Genomic DNA, 18379 nt, shown 5'->3' on the forward strand with positions numbered 1-18379 from the left:
AGAATCATTTCATTGAAGTTAAAAGTGTTAGTATGGATTTCCACAATCAGGGTCATAAATAAAACTAAAGAAATCAAATCTAACTTATGACAGCCTTGGAAACATTTGTGCAGATATCCACATTAAACAGTACCTGAAAAGAAGTAATCATTCTTTTTTAAATCAGCACAAAAAGAAAACATATTTATGTGTTTTTATCTATCTATCTATCTATCTATCTATCTATCTATCTATTTATTATTTACTTGTCAGAAATGTAAGTAGAGAATCTCAGGCTTTTTTATTCAGTTGTATTAACTTATTCTATAAAACTTTCTCTCCTTTCCTCTCTCTCTGAAATCAATAAACATATCCTCAGGTGAGGAGTTTTAAAAACGGGTTAAAAAAGAAAATAAATATGCAATTAGCTTAAGCAATCTAGAAAATTTTTAATCATCTAAAAAGGCATAAAATGTATCCAGACCTATTTTCCACTTTTAGTATTTTGGTATGTTTTCTTCCTGCGTTTCTAGGAAGCGTCTTGCATAGTGATAAAGGCATGGATCATTTGATCGGACTGTCTCGACATAAATTCAAACTCACTAAGTTGCAGCCTGTTATTGAATGTCTCTGCCTCAGTTTGCATTTGTAAAATGTGAATGATAATGTTATTTGTATTCCCATGTCCTCATGTAGATCAAACCAGTTTGTCATGAGCAGAGGAGCTTCCCCAAAAGGAGTCACTCCTACACGTCTGCATCTTTCTATAATGTCAAGTTTATTAGGGGAAACTCCCCAGTAAGCCAAGAGTCACACGCATGTTACACACAGAGAGGGGGAGCTTGTGCGATAGAAGTGAGCCGAGTGAGCGTCTGGCATGAAGTCCCAGTCCCTGGTGGCGACCGCCGGTGGAGAGGCTGGCGTCAATGGCAAGCCGGGCAGCTGCGGCGTGACATGCGTCTGGTTGAGGGGAAGCCTGGCAGGGCTCTGAGCGTAGCCCGTGCTACAGCCAAGCTCGGACTATGGGGGTCGGAGTTCTGAGTTCTTTACTACATGCGGAGGTCCCCCTCATACCGGTGTCCTGATGGCGTCCTTATCCAAGTGTCGGGACTTGGGGATTTGGGCATTCTGGGCCCTTCCTAAGCAGGTTTCTTTTCATCTCCTGCCCCCGGTATTGACAAAGCACTTAATATAACTGTCATGGCTGACAGGGACTCCATCGTGGGTGGTCAAAGCTGTCCAGAAAGTCTCCTCTGTTCTTGCTCTACACAGAGTTGAAATATACAGACTACTTGAAGGCCTGCTTGGTACATAGTAAGTAGGGTGAAACATGTCCTTCTGTCTCCAGGAGGTGCACAATTTAGTTCTCGTGTCTGAAATTATTTACTAGTGTTTCCTCTTTAACTATCACTAATGCCCTGGGAAATAATTTTTATGGATACCATATTTTTGAACATGTGCTATTAAATTTTCTAGGCATATACATACTTTTGAATGGTAAAATTATTATATAATTGGCTTTAATAATGCTTTTGTCACTTTAATGCAGTCCTTAAGTCAATTTTTAATACATAATTGTTAATGTTTGCATATGATTCTCTAGAATGAATCTGCCATCATTCATTCATGTACTTTCCTGTTTTAATTTTGACCACCAAAATAATGCTACGATGAATTTTTTTGTCCTTGTGAATCAACTCTTCTGTTGATTCATTTACCGTGGTAGGGTTTAAATAATGGAGTCAAAAGTAACACACATTTGTTTCGGTTTTGCTAATGGTATATATCTTCAAACATGGAGAATTTCAAAGTATAGTTTAGGCAGGAAAAAAAAAAAAGACAACCAAGCTATCTTTGTCCAGACTTTTGCTGAAACTGCATTTCAGAGTTGACATTACATAGAAACTTAGGTTGATTCTTTCATTTGACCTTGATTTGCTGACGGCCCTTCTTATCTTGTGCTGATAATCATATTCAAGTTTCTCACCCGCTTGGTATTCCTACACCATATCGTAGCTGGCGTTTTGTGCTAATTTTCCATAAATTATCTAGCAAAAACAAACCACTCAGTAACAAAGGATGAATTGAGTATATGCTCCTTTGACTTATTTCTGAGGCTGGGGATCTCCTGTGGCTGAAGGAAAATATTCTACATGTCGGTGTTATGTCAAACGCCAGTTCTGAAATTATCAGGTAATCTCAAGTCCCCAAGGGTCTTGCTGTGGGTTCCAAGAGATTTACAGTGTTGTTTTAAAGGAAATAGTAAATGTCAGATTTGTGTCTCTAAGGTTCGGTCTCCTGAGTAATGGATCATGTATCCTTTATTGGATGCCCTTTTGTCTGCCTAAAATAGAAGTAGTCAGTCTCTGTTTTGAATCTTTGTTCTCCTATTTTATCCTAATTTTTAGCCTTGACAGTTCTGTATCTTCCCTTGGTTTGCAATGTCCAAGAACAGTGACTTTTTTTTGTAGCTGCCCTTAGCACACAATATGGTACTTTTTAATGGTAATTAATATTTTATAGTGCCACTAAATAGGTATGTTAAAAAGGTATGATATTTTTTAAAATAACCAAGATTTAAAAAACTTTGTATGCAGTGGATCTTAACTGCAGGGGTTGCTAATAGTTAATTTAATAGGATTTTCTTCTGTGATAAATGTGTACTTCATTGAACCCTGTTGTTTAAAAAAACGTTTTTCCTCAGATAAGCTTTCTTATCTTTGTTTCCCATTCTCATAGTTTGAAGGATTAAATTCACTATTTCTAAGACATTTCCTTCTTTAATTTGTCTTGCACTTTTTTCTCTTCTTGAATCTAGGATTTTAGAGAGAATTTTTTTAAAAAATTTTAATTCTTAAATAATTACAGGCTTACAAGAAGTCGTGAACAAAATGTAGAGAGACTCCACATGTTTAGTACTATCTTCCCCCAGTGATGAAATTTTATAAAACTGCAATGCATTATCAAAATTAGGAAACTGATACTGGCATAATACAATTAACTAGGCTAGTTTATTGCTCAGGACTTTGGGTTATTTTGAAGCACTTTATGTAATGATATGAGCTTTCTACAGGTAATTTCTTATAAGGAGTTAATTATCCTCTTATTTCAAAAATATCTTTAATATTTTATCCTTTGGTTATATCTTATGTATATCTATGATTGGAGAAAAGTGAGGCATCCTAAAATGAATGTTTTTGTATTCCTCTTTGAGACCAAAAAATAGTAACTAATATTTGTTAAAATGCTGTGTTATTGGCAATATACAGGTATGTTTTCACTCAGGACTCACAGTCATCCTGAAAATTGGAGCACATCACTGATATTTTAAACATAAGGTAACTGAGGCTCAAGAAGATTTAACAAATGGCCAAATTCACACTGTGAATTAGAGGCCAAAATAGGATTCAGATTCAATCCTTGTGATGATCAGATTCAATCTCTGTGCTTGTCAAAATAACACCCAAACCGCCCTTGCCTGATTGCTTAGTTGGTTGGAGTGTTGTCCCGTACATCAAAATGTTGCGGGTTTGATTCCCAGTCAGGGCACATACCTAATTTCAAGTTTGATCCTCACTCTAGGCATGTGTGGGAGGCAGCAGGTCGATGCTTTTCTCTCAGCATAGATGTTTCTCTCTCTCCCGTCCTCTCTCTCTAAAAAAATCAATAGACATATCCTTTGTGATGATGAAAGGGAAGGAAGGAAGGAGGGAGTGAGGGAGGGAGGGAAAGAAAGATACCCAAACCTGTAAGAATTTTCTATGAGTTTACTTGAGCAACATTGATGACAATTACAGGAAAGTAAAATCTCAACAGATTGAGAAAACACTCCACAGAGTAGCAGTTTTGCACCTTATTTGATATGTTACAATCAAAGGAGAAGGTCTAAGGGGGTTACATGAAGTTCACTTGTGATAGATTAGGGAGACAGGAGCAAGACAGAGAGATGGAAGAAAGCAGAGTGGGGAGGGGAATCTCTGGGACTGGATAAAAAGTAAAAGAAATAGACGCATACTTCTTTTCATAGTCTGGTATAGGATAGTTAACAGTTAACAATTAATATGATAATAATTACAATGAGAGGATTTATGGTTCCTGCTCTGGCAATGTTCTTATGCTTTGAGGGGTCCAGCAAAAAGGAAATTGCTCTGATATTCCAAAGTTACTGTTATCAGGTATGTTATCATAGATGCAAAAAAGACTACAGACAGGCTCGATTAAGGTAAAGGTTGACCTTTGCTAGGGAAAAATACTGGCCTAGGACATGACTAAACGCCATGAACTTTTAGTTAGAACATTTTCATTTTAGACCATCCTGTGTGGTTAGTTTAGGTCTCTGAGTTTGTGAGGCCACCATGCAGGCCTCCCCGGAGCTTGTCAGGTTTAACATGTGGCGCCTTTTTCATCCACATGATGAACAACTGTCTGAAAATTTTCTATAAAATCATATTGTATCACAGAAGTTTATCTTTTTGGTATAGTTGCATAATTTTTCTTTAGTGTTTTTATACATATAATTTATGCTATCCCACAGAATTTATAATTAAATGATTAGTTATTAAAACTGTTACTGGTCATTTATTCTCTCTTTTTTGATATAAATACTTACTTGTTTTTCCATCTTACATCTTTGGCTAGAACTAAATGATAATAAAAGTGCCTGTTGGTTTTTGTAAAATTATTTTAATCATGGTAAGGGAATATCCTAAAACTACTTTATTAAATATTTTTAGTCACCTATTAAACTTATTGAGTAAAACATATGAAATATAAGTAACTAAAGAGGTTTATTATTATGTCATATCATATTAACGTGCATGTCTTAATATAAAGCCACCTTTGTATGCCTGAAGTTGAACCCCAAATCATAAAGGTGAATGATTTCTTCGTAATATGGGTTCAGTTGGCCTTTCTTTAGTTAAGAATATTTTAACTGTGTTCATGAGAGATACTATGTACATGTTTTATTCTTTTATTTTAACTTTTTCCAAGGGTTAATATTAGAGTTATATTTGCTTTATAAAATGAACTGGAAAGGAAGCCATTCTATTTTAGCCTTATATACATATTTTATAGATTGGGCTCCATTTTACCAGGTTTTTTAAAAAAAGATACTCATAAAATTGCTTATGGAACTTTTAGTAGAAATTTTATTTTGAATGTTATCAGTGCCTTGCAAAAAATTGATATATTTAACCTATTTATCATTCTTAGTTTTAACTTATTTAACATTTTAAAAGTTAATTTTTCACTTACCCAGTATATGTTAATTTTAATGAAATAGGTAATTAATTTTCTAAAGTAGTACTTTCTGTATTTAAAAGAATTTCTGCATTTCTAATTATTTGTTTTTCCACTTCAAATTTTGTGTTCTCAGTTTTTGTTTTTTGTATATTTATCATACTTTTCTATATTGTGAGTTGTTTGTGAAAGTATGAAGTCATATATTTTATCAGCTTTAAATGATTTTTTTGTTTATAACTTATTACCTTTGATTTAATATTTAACTTACTATATCTTATTTACTTATGTGTGTTTTGTTACACAATTTATACATTTTTGATTTCAATAATTATTTACAAAACTTTAATATAAATGAGAATATTTTTGGCTATGAATTTTGACTTGGACTTAGGATTATCTTCCTAATAATTGACTGGGTTTCTTTCTTTTAAATAACAAACAATATAAATAAATCTATTTTTAAATATTATAAGAGAGTGGTGGTGGTGGTTTTAACTTTCCCTTAATTTCTAGTTTTATTGAGCTTTTGTTAGATAATATAACCCATATAATTTCTACTTTCAAAAATATTTGGAGATTTTTCTTGTCTTTAATCTATTTTTCATTTTCAGTAGAGATGTGGATGAAAAATATTCTTTGTGATACATAAATTTTCCTATATAGGTATTAAAATTCTTATATATTCTATGCTCAAATTATATTCTTTAAACGTTTTATCTATTTTATCAGTTATAACTGAGAGACATATGCATTTTATGACAAATGTCTTCCAATTATAATTTTATCTTTATGCATTCAGTGTATCCTGAATACATTCTGCTTCATAAATGTGGATGGTATTGTTGCTCGTGAAAGTGGGGTCCTTGTGAAAATGCGAAAAAAGCATTTTCAGGGACTCACACGGGAGGACAAGGTCTCATTGTAAGATTTCTATTGCTGGAAATAGAGGGCTGCTCCCAGGTTCCTGGGCTCTCATCTCTGTCTGTCCCACTGCAGAAAAAGTCCAGTCTTGTTTCTTCATCAAACCCAGAACCAAGGCCAAGGTCCAAAAATTCTGTGCCCTGCCCAAGCCCAGTCCAGTTTAGTCCGTACCTGTCCTCACCCAGCTGGAGTAGTTCATCTGTTCTCTGCTGCTCTAGTGCCGCCTGCCTTCGGTGCTCACTGCTCTTAGACCCCCATGGCTGCTGTGGAGATAGAACAGGAGCAAACTGGGCAGATGCATGTTACCGAGTGAGAGTAAGAGCTCGTGTTAAGTTTGAGTTATATTATCTTGGGGCTTGGGGAGGACCAGGTGCCCTTTCAAACTAACCATTCAACTCCCCAATCTTTAAGGGGCTTACAATGGATGTTCTCCCTAATAAACCCGTTTCCTCGAGGTCTGTGGCCCTTATCCAATCGGATCCTTTTCCCTGGCTACAAAGACAGGCCTCTATGGTTGCCCTCTTGGCTTCTGTTGGGCATGTGCCCAGCAGAGGACTTTCCCCTTTATGTTCTGCCCCTTCCCCCAGTGAACTGCGGGAAGGATTGGTGGTTCCCTGGGGACTGTGTGAAGCTGTACCTTCCTAGTGAAGCGGGCCCAATATTGGATTCAACTTCCCAATTTATTAGGCTTCTAAATATCTAATTCCCTTTGCTTTCTTCCTTTATTAATATTTAGCTACCTATGCTAACAGTCTGTAATTCATTGAAAAAAGAATTATTGCTGCTCTACATTCATCGACTCTTTTGTCTTGTACCATTAAATATATTTATATTTTCATTGGAAACCTTTCTTCTTAAATTTTACTTTATTGGAAATCAATGTTCCTACTCAAAGTCTTTTGATTTTTTTTCCTTATTAACCTATGTACATTTTTATATTGTTAAATTTTCAGAAACGTTTGTATACTTCTTAGAAATAGAGATTTATTTTTTAATTTCCGAGAAGTCTTTTGTTTTCAATAGGAAGTGGTATAATTCATCTGTTAATCATACCTAATTTTTTGGTGTTACTCTTGTGGGCTTGTTTATGTATTGTAAACAGCATTTTGTGTGTTTGTTATATTTTCTTTAAATGTGTTTTTCACTTCATATTTTATATTGTTAAAATGTGCTTATGTAGCCTTCATTACTCTTTAATGTTACTCAACATTCAACAAGTATTTATTGAGTAACAGCTATGTTATAGGTAGATTTTTTTTATACATCGGAGAATAAAACATACAAAATATCCCTTCTGTAATAGGTTATCACAAAATAAAAAAAGCTAATCACTTGCTTTGTTAAAACATGTTATATGCTATGAAGAAAATAAATCAAGAAAGAAAGACAGGGATTGATGGCAGTAGAGGTAGGGTGGTGTTACATTTATTATTGCTGCTTAAGAAACTACCCTGCAATTTAGTAACTTAAAACAACAAAAATCATATATATACACATACATATATATATACACATACACATGCATATACAAGTACACACATGTATATATACACACACATGTGGAATTTCAGCAGGATTCATCTGAGTGATTCTTCTGCTCCCATGTCATTAGCTAGGGGACTCAGTACTGCTCAGCTGGCAAGAAAACAAAAATAAACAACCAACCAAAAAAACCACAAAAAAGTTAAAAAGACAAAACCCTATCTGGAGGGTCCAAGGGGCCTTGAAGATGGTGGAGGTAGCCAGAAGCCTGGACTCAGCAGGGAGGGGCTCTTCATTAGAGGATCTAAACGTGGTTCCTCCATCATGGTGGTACCGGAGGCTTGACCTTCGTATACAGTGGCTGGGTTCCCACAGATAGAACATTCCAAAGGGGCCAGGAGGAAGCTGTGCAGGCTTCTACCATGTAGCCTTAGACTCCACATCAAATGACCGATCATACTCCATTGATTATAGCTGTCACAACCATGCACATATTCCAGGGAAGGGGACATAGACCCACGTCTGGATAAGAATATCAACCTATTTTGATGCCATGTTTCAAACTGCCATGCATAGTAATTACATATCAGGTAGTAGACATTTAAGGAGAAAGTTGAAGGGGATAAAGGGGAACCATGCTTTGCTGAGAGAACAACATTCCAAAGAGAGGACACAGCTTGTGCAAATACCCTGAATTAGAGGCATGTGGACTTACTCTTACAATAGCATTGTGGAAGCCAGTGGGACTGGAATATAGGGAGGAGGCAAAGAGGGTCAGTAGATGATGCCGGAGAAGTGGCAGAATATGGAGAGAGGGTCTCGTAGGCCATTGTAAGGAATTTGGCTTTTTCTCCAACCGAAATGAGAGCCATGGAAAGTTTTAAGCAAAGAAGTGACAAGATCTGAATTATATTAATAAGATCTTTCTGGCCCCTGTGTTAGGCATAGCTGAAGGGGATCCATGACAGAAGCTGGAGACCAGTTAGGAGGCTTTTGTAATAATCAGGGGAGGAAGTAGGTGTGGCTTAGTTTAGAATAGTCATGTCGGAGCTGGTCGGTTGTGGTCTGAGTCTGGACTCTTGGAGGAGAGCCTACAGGAACTTTTAATGCTATCTCCTGAGTTCATCTGGTGTCGGATGGGGGAGAGAGAATGCTTTTCCTTCCCTTTGCCCCTAACTTCTCAGTAACTGATGTTATACTTGGAATGTGAAATACAATTGCATGTATTAAATATTTATTTTATTTTATTTTGCAGTTATACTTTTAAAATAGTGTGGTGAACACCTTTAAAACATGTAAAATGAACTTTATTATTAATTGAATCAATTGTCTCATTTTAGAATTTTGGACTTACAACATTCTAACTCTTGCAAATTTCATTTTGATTATTTTCCCCAATATGGATCTATATATCCTTGAGTAAATTATATTGGAAGGACAAATGCACATATATCAATATGATTCCTTTGCATTCAAGCTGGATAAAAAACTGATAGGTATAATATTTTTGGTCATATACTTACTCTTTCAAAAAGTGCCATGATTTCTAATATGCTACCACAAAAGAAGAAAAGTCTAAAGCAAGCTTGACATGATTTATTTTTAAGGAACTGGTTTGTTTGCTTTTCTGTCTATATATAAGCAGAACATTTTATTTGGTTTTGAAATTTTGGAGTTTGGCTAGTTTCCATCTACATATGGATGGCTCTTCATTGTTTCCTCCCCACTGCCATCACCAGCAGAATCTGTTTAGTATTTTTATTCTTTATATTTGCTATAGATTTGATTACTGTTTCAGATCGAGTAGCTCTTGTTTCTTTCTCAGATGTACAAATTATTCTTGAGTTGAAACTTCAGTCTTGGCATTCCCATCTGCCATCTTCCCTGTCACTATTTTATGTCTTTCTCTTTCCCCCTGGGCTCTGATTCAATTACTGCTTGAGATTTTCAGTGTTATCAGTTTTCTTCTCTATGGATTCCATTGTGGAAAAAAGTTCTGCTATTACATGTTAATTTTCATATAAACCTCCTAATCTTAGCCACCTTTTATTTTACCATCTTTTACCCATATTGTCATTATGACTTTCATCTCCTGCTTCATACATGACCTACCGTTCTACATACTCTTCATAATTTAAGTTGCTTAAAGCAATTTTCTAAATACTTCTTCTTGTTTAACAGTCAAATCTTTTTTTAGGGATATTCTCTTCCCTCGAGTCTTCAATATGAGGTTCCCTTATCCTTTTATGTGTCTTTGCATGTGTGTGCTGTTATATTTTCCCCACTCTCTTTATCTAGAATGTAGTGATGCTTATCCAAAGTCAGGGATTTTTAAGTCAAAGATAAATAATCACATGTCTATTATTTTCTTTGTTTACTTTTGAGGTGGTGGCTGACCTCCTTTTCATTTAAACTGGAGAGTAGGTTAATCTGCACAGATCCTCTCAGTGGCCAGTGAGCATTTATTAGAATAATTCAACTAGGCTAAGATGGGTATCTAATGTACAAGGTACAAGACATAATACCCTGCGTTCATTTAGTTTAGTGGGGGATGGGGTGGTGCAGCAGTGATTACTGCTTGTAAATTATACATGTTACTGCTTCCTTTTCTAAAGGAAGACTATTTTATCTGGAAATTAATTTTAAATAGTTTTTTGGTATAGCACAGGTCACTTGTTTATCAATAGTGTCCTGTTTTCTTTTACAATCTGTATTTTTCTTAAACTTCATTAAAATCCCATTGTACTAAACAGCAATTTGTAACATGTGGAAGGGAAGGGAAAAAAGGGAAAGTGGTTGAGTTCATGTCTTGGGGGTGAAGCAGCAGAGGGAGAGAGGCATGCTGGGAAACCCCCGTGATCCAGACCTGAGCTGCCCGGCTTGTAAATCTCTTCTAGCACCCAGGCTGCGCTGCTGCTGCTCCCCGCAAGTTGAGGGAACTGCTCTTTCGGACCTGGGCAGCCTGTGATGCATCTTGTTCTTCTCTTGTAGCTTCAGTCTCCTAAGGACTCTGGGCTTTATGAGTTACATGGGAGAGGCCGACCTCTGATTCCTTAAAAAGCAGGACAGGGACTGGAGAGGAACAAGTGACTGTTACCTGGGATACTGCACGAAAGATTCAGGGGACAGAGTAGGAAGGGCCAATTAACATCTTCTGTCTCATGAAATAAAATATGGATAGGATGATGTGCGACTGTTCAAACCAGTCACGTTCACAGGACTCGGGCAGATGGAAGTATATTCAGGGAGCCATTGGAATGCCTTACATGCCTTTATTCACGGGTGGCGATCCACGCATGCTGCAAGCTGTGTGTCCACGCATCCAACACTGCATGTCACCTGTCTTCTCTCTCTTTTGTGCCCATGTGTGTCCCAGTGGGGAGCTCCTAACTTTCTTATATATTGGAAACACACAAAGCCTGCAGAGAGCCAAAACAGGTAGTATAACAGGGAGATTCTGTGCATGCGAGCCCACTCAAGGCTGTGGGAACACTTACCCCGCCCAGTCTGACGGCTGTGAGAACACCGGTACCTTACGTCCCCAGACATCAGGGTGAGGAAGCCAGGTTGCCTCCGTTTAGTTAGTTCTTATAGTTAGTGTACATACTGAATGCCAGTTTAGGTATTCACTATTGTTTAAGTTTTTCTTGTTCTTTTCTGTTTTCTAATTCCCTCTTTTTTTTTTTTTTTTTTTTACCCCCTGTTGGGAACTTGGATGGGATTCCATTATAGACTATCAGAAGTGATTTCAAGCTGGGCCACATCATCATTTAAATAAAATTGCATATTCATGGTATTTATAATTAAATTCAAGAATGCTTAGGGATGACTGATAACTTTTAAAAGGACAAATTCAGGAAAAGATAAACTATTGCCTTAATTTTTTTTGTTTGCTTTTGTAGCAGTCTTACGTTCACTCAGATAACAAATACGTATTGAGCTCTCATATTTCAAGAATTTATAGTCTAGCAGGGAGTTACAGGCATTAAACAAATCATTTTGCAAGTAATTACTTAATTACACTAATGATAGGGGCATCCCAGAAAGCAAAGTGCTAGGAAACAATAGCTGGAATGAGAACAAATAGCCTAAGAGGGATACCCCAGTTGGTGATTTTGTTTTCCCTGTGGTTGCTGCAACAAATGCCACTGAGACACTTAAAACCTCAGAAATGTATCCCCTAATAGTTCTGGAGGTCAGAAGTCTGAAACCAGTATCATGGGACCAAAATCAAATCGTCAGTAAGGCCTCGCCCCCTCTAATGGCTCTAGTGAAGACTCCATTATTTGCCTCTTTCAGCTTCCAGCATTCCTGGGCTTGTGGTAGCATCACTCCAATCCCTGCCTTGTGGTCCTATTGCCTTCTCCTCTCCCTCTGTATTGAATAAATCTCCCTCTGCCTGCTACTCAAAGGGATACAGGTGATTGCATGTAGGGCCCACCCAGATAATTCAGGGTAATCCCAGAATCTTTCATTACAGTTGCAAAACTCTTTTTTAAATTTGGTGCAGCTGATTGAGGCAAGGTTTGAAATGGATAGAACTTTCCAGGTTGGGAAGATGAAGTATGTGAATCCCAAGGGACCTGGAAAAAAATCATTTGAGGGTTTGAAAGAGGGTAAGTAAGAGGGAAACAGAGAGTAAAGAAGCTATTGGCCAAATTTGCCTAGCAGTGTGGAATATCTGGTTCTCTTGGGCCAGAAACACCCATTCTGTTTGGACTCTGGAAGCCGTCAGAAATAGTCTGCATTCTGTATATGCATTTTTCTCAAATACTGAGTCAGCCAATTGTGTTCCTAGGGTAATTACAACTATTAGAAATCTAAAAGTCCCTAGGCACCTATAGTTCTGTCTGTGGAACTAAGTCCAGCTGTTTTCTGCACAACATAACTGGGTTTGCCAAGATATAGCTGGAGAAGCAATTTCTCATATATGCAAGTGGGAAACAAATTAAATTCTATTACACAAGTGGGTTGTTTTCTTAGGACTGTTTGATAGTAGAAATTTGGCTATGGTCTAGTTAAGATGAGATATGGACCGAAAGCTTAGTTATTTCCCTACCTCCTCCTCTTCTTCTTCATAATGACTATGATTTGAAACCTTTCATTTTTGTTTTGAGATTCAACAGACCACAAATGGAACTGTTTCACAGAATTTAAAGTTGGAATGGAAGACAAGATTGAAACTGTGTATTAAAACTGATATGTTATGCTCAATTCTAATTAGTTTCTAAGTTAATTATTGCAGTTATTTTGCTAAGAAAAGTTATTATTTACACATCTTTTACAACTTCAAATTTCTTTCATGGGCCCAGGAACTTCACTTGTTTGCTATGGAGTGTGTGTGTGTGTGTGTGTGTTTCCATTTAGTTCTTATTACGTTATTAAGCCTGGCTTTTATTAATATTCTAACTACTGTATTCGGTCAAGCCCAAAATAAGAGCAGACAGAGAAGTGCTCTTCATCTGAGCTATGGAATCCAAGCTGTAGGCACTTCTGACAGGGTCCCATCCACAGTCCAAAACTACATGGACCACTTACTGAGACCATCCGGTTCACAGAGCACTGGGAATGGGTCTGATTTAAGCTTTGACAATTACATCTGTCAAATAATTTTCTTAATTAAAAAAAAAAAGGTACAAGTTTTCAGAAGTGAGGGAAGAAGAAAATGATTCCATTATTTTAGGTGATGAAATCTATTAGAAAATATTTAATTACCGATCTATCAGTTAAAATACTTTTTACCATCTGACTGCCCTTTCCCCTCTCATTGGCATTTATTTATCAGTAAATTGCTCATCTGTGCTCCTCGTTACTGTGTAGAATGGTGGAGGTGGCGTGTTCTTCAGACCAGACTTCTTCTTTGCGACTTCCTTTAGGTCACTTAGACCCTATGATTCTTTGTGCGCAGTGCTTTAATACGGTACCCAGAGAATATATTCTCTAAGGGGTAAAATAAAATATTAATTAAAAATAAATATAAATTTAGGGAACCATTAACTATCTGCTCTTCTAAGTTCTTCAAAGGCAGATAACCATGTCCCAGTAGAAAAGCCTACTCTGAACCCTAATTTAACATAATGTAGGCAGCCTTTCACAAAAGTTCATAAATGGAAGGGCCATGTGTACATATTTGAAAGTTTTGAAATTGCCATTGAATATTAGTTCTGTTATATTGTTCATTGTCTCTTAAAGACTCATGAATTCTGCTTTAGAGTTTAGAGACACCAATAATGGCTGCTGACATGTGCAGAAATGATTTTTATTGATTAATAAGACCTTTCAGAATTCTGGTTTTCCTTTTGGTCTTTCGAACAAGAAGCATAGGGCTAAGTTTTAGGCTGAAATATAGTCTCTCCATTCTAGGTCTCCCTATATAATTGTCACCTCCTTCTCTTCATTATTCTGTCATTTTAGCCTTGATTTATAGCATCTTTGTCTTTTGTTATAAGCTGTCTCAGAGGCTTTTCTGGAACTGTACAGTGCAGAAGTACAAAATGATGAAATAAACATACTTCTTCATTTGTTTTAAAGGATGCTTAGGTTAGACTAGATGACCTCTAAGGTCCTTTCCAGCTCTAAATTTATGTTACTGTCACCAAAGACAGACAAAAAATCTATTAGGCTACAGGCCAAGAGATGACTGCCAAGTACTATATTCCTGGTACAGGTGTATTTCTTCTTGAAAGCGGAGTCTTGGATTCAGCAACCTGCTAAGGGCCCTCACAGTCTCATGGTGATAAAATAAGGAAACCGATGGCTAAAAAAAAACCCCCAAAACTCCAAAAAATAAGAAATATAAAACAGAAGAGCTTAATTATTTCTTTTGGGGCATTTATATATGTTTGAACAACTAAGCTGAGCTTAATGAGTGTAACTAATTTAATGAAATTAGTCACATTTGACTATTGTCACAGTCTTGCTACTACATTAGCATTATGTATGATTAAAATTTATTTCTTATGCTTGTGTGGGTCCCCAAAGCATCTGCTGTCAACATCATTATAAACTAGCCCTTCAAAGCTTTCAGAAGACTTACACATTCAGAGCAGGTGGCCTGTCCACTGCTTCATGGAATATGTCATTGTTTAGGGTATATTTTCTGTTTGTATGAATTTATAACTTAGGGAAGTATCAATAGGATTGTTTATTTTTGTTAGTAAGATAAAAGTCATTGAAAAAAAGAAATGCTAGATAGCATGCACGAAAATTTCCAAATGATTAAAATATTTTCTTTAAGCCCAGCTGAATTACGATGGAAAAGTAAAGAAAAAAACCCAAGTAATAATTTAAAAGATGTGTTTGTGAAATATAAGTATTATTTTGCAATAAATAATATTTTTTAGAGGAAAATGTGACTTCAGGAATGATTTATGTGTAAAGTCCACTGATCAATTGAGGTTCATGAGAAAATTCAGGCAGCTTCCAGTTTCTTTCCATTACTGTGTGTGGTGAGTAGAATACATTATCCCTAGGAAACTAGCACACTCTGAAATTCAGCAGTTCTTTCTCTCTGATTTTATGTTCTGTATTGGTAGAAAGTATTTGAGTGTCTCATTGAGGTGGTATGTTGGTAATCTTAAAATCATTGCAATTAATCTTAAAGTATTTGTGATGCAGTTGGTAGTTTTATAGTTGAAATTTAATTAATGTTGGTGTCAATTATATTTTTAAAATTAAAAATATCTGTATAAGATTCTAGGAACTAATAGTATTTAATAACGTCTCTAATAAAAGGTTGGTTAAATGAAATTTATATGATAAATCATTTTGATTCCGTTTTATTGGCTCAAATAACATCTAATTTATTAATACTCAGATAATAGTTATTCCCTAAATAACATTTTACATTTTTTATATTGAAATCAAACTGTGAAAAGGGACAGAAAACCAGTGCAAAGTAGTAATTGTCATCATAAATTCATGAGCGATAGCTTGTCTCTCACTGAGAAGGGTTTAAGTTTGGAATATGTGCCTGGAAGATGGGAATTAGTGTAATATTTAAAAACTCATACTATGTGCAGTTGATTATAATTAGAACTGATCATTTAAAATTTCATAGTTGCTTTGAATCAAATTAAGGTAATTATAAAGTAAACCAAAGGTTTATTACCACTTGCTTTGAATTTTTAATTCAAAAATTGAGAACTATAAAGAGACATCTTTTGCTATAATTAAGGTATTTATTTTATAAAATGTCATGGAATAGGTTACCTGTGATTTTTCTGACACATACGAACACATTCCCCGCCAGTGAAAGAGTTAGAATGAAGACTGATTAATACCATTCTTGAATAAGCTCATGTTTTCTATCTTTCTAACATGTTCTTATTTGATTTATTACAATGATCTTATTGGTTACTACATAAAATATGACACTACCTTATTAAGATAATGTTAGTGGGTGTTACCTATAAGATATCACAAAATATGATATCCTTAAAAGGAAATTAATTTTATGTAAATAATAATAAATATGACAATAAGGTATCTATTAATTATATTCATTTTTAATTCATTATATAAATTTAGCAACATAGATCTCTAAACATTATTTATCTATAATTATAAAGCCAAATAAATGGTAAAGATTAACTTAAAAATAGCTTGTAACTTAATGATTGAATTGAGATAGTGCAATCACAAAATAGTTAATCATTTTGAATTGATTGTATAGATGTCTCCATTTTTAAAATACTCTGTAAGCCTCTTACCCACCTGAAAGGTTATTCCCATAAACCTGGCTCATAAAATCAATCAGAGGACTTCTTTCTATTCTGAGATTTCAAAGATGAAGACTTGCCCTATACAGAAAAAGTGCTCTATAGAAGCTGCGTGAATGCAAAGCAACATTTAGCGGTGGTATCTTGTGCCACCCAAGCATCTGAGAAAATTTACAAAAAGCAATTCTCTAGTAATCACTTTCACTTTTGCTACCAGAACCAGGTAGGGAGGCCCAGAAGTGGTTTCAAAGGAAAATTTGTTTTTGAAGAAGAGGATCACTGATGAATACATAAACTATACTGCCTGGACTTCTTTTAACCTGACACAGCAACATGTCTACCAGAGCCAAAGACACTCCAGTGTTTTTCCTCTATGGAATTAGGAGAATCAAAACTCTGGACATAGAATTAAAAAAAAAATATTGTTGTTCAATGACAGTTGTCCCCACTTTTCCCCAGCACTACCCCCTCCCCTACCCACCCCCTCCTTTCATGTTTAATCAAGTCATACAAAAAGTAATACACAAAAAAGCAAAACATCTCTTACTAACATCATCAACAACCTGGTCCTCAGTCTCACCTTTAACCTCTAACAAAGATGGCAATAATGATAAAAAGAGAAAGCCACAATCAGGTGGTTTCCTCTTACCATTGTTACATTCTTATATCCTGTCCCAGTGAAGTTACCTAAGACTTCTAAGACAGACCACTTGTAATAATTTGTAATGAACTCTAGGGTTGCATTTCAGATTTTTTTTTCACCTGAAATTGTATACGTGCATATCAAAATAACACCCTTCTGCTGTAAATCTGAAACAAATGCTATTGCATTCTAAATAAAGTCTATTTAGCATCAGTCAATAGCGTATAAGCATGAGTTCCAAACAAGTAATATTGGAAAAGTCAGGGGAAATGACTTCCTAGTGACATACTGTGTGTAGATTATTTATAACCACTTCTTTTTCATATTTCATATGTTGAACACAAAGAGAACTGGAATCTTGTTAATCATCATTTTACAACATTTTTGTAGAATGTAAATATATCAGTGCTTACCTTTTTTCCATGTTAATGAAAAATGAGTCGTACTTGGGGAGTGAGTATTCCTATTAAACTGCTGTCATCCATTACCAGACCTGCTTAGAAGAAATAAGCACAGATGGTAGGTCTATTACTTCTCTAAAAAAAAAAATTTGGCCTCTCTTTTTTTGTGTTTTGTTCCCTCCTTCTCATTGAAATGTGAGCAATTTTTCAAGTCAAGGAACCTCTGTAGGGATCCTTGAAATGTTTTATCCATTACTTGTACATTTAGGAGCAAAAAGAGTGATTAATGATTTATTAAAATTTCATAATGAAAAACTCAAATAAAAAGTCTTTGTTAGAAAATTTTTTATTTGATTTAGAAACCATATGTTTTGCATGCAAATTAAAGTCTGCAGGGAGTAAGTTTGTGCATCACGCTGGGATCCTGAATTACTCATTTAGTAATGACAAAACCATTTAGCCCGTGTTAAAAATACCTATGTGGATCTTTTATTTATACATGGCCCAATGAAAATTTGTGTGTTGTGTACATATTAAGAAAAAGAGCACAGGAAGTTTTAATGTTTGATTTAGGTTTAAAATACATGCATACCATAAAGTATGCAAATCTCAACTGTACAGTTTATTTCCTTACCTTTAAAAGCATAAAATGAGCACTTTCATATAACTAGGACCCAAATCAAGAAGGATATTACTAAAATTCCAGAAGCTCCCTTTAAACTTCTAGATAATCTCTCCTAGAATAGCACTTAGGGTCACTTGAAGCACTGATTAGTTTTTAAACTTCCTATGTATGTAGTCATAGGGCATATTCTATATCCTGCTTCCTTCATTCAATATTTAGTTTATAAGATTTTTAGTATAGTTTGGATTCATTCAATCTCATTGGTATATAGTATGTCATTATATAAATATACTGTAATTTATTTGTCAGTGCTAATGTTTACGGACATTTGGGTTGTGTCCAGTTTGGAGCTATTAATGAATAA

The 18379-nt window shown here is 35.4% G+C and overlaps 1 protein-coding gene across 1 annotated transcript in view; it reads left to right on the plus strand.

The window, feature by feature from the left end:
• The window catches only part of GPC5 (glypican 5), a 1150586-nt gene that overhangs the window by 348125 nt on the left and 784082 nt on the right, over positions 1-18379 (plus strand). The gene's annotated exons all lie outside the window — the stretch shown is intronic.

Source organism: Pteronotus mesoamericanus, unplaced genomic scaffold, assembly GCF_021234165.1.
Source record: "Pteronotus mesoamericanus isolate MK-2021 breed Mesoamerican mustached bat unplaced genomic scaffold, CSHL_Meso_final contig_94, whole genome shotgun sequence".
In the NCBI taxonomy this organism is placed as follows: Eukaryota; Metazoa; Chordata; class Mammalia; order Chiroptera; family Mormoopidae; genus Pteronotus; species Pteronotus mesoamericanus.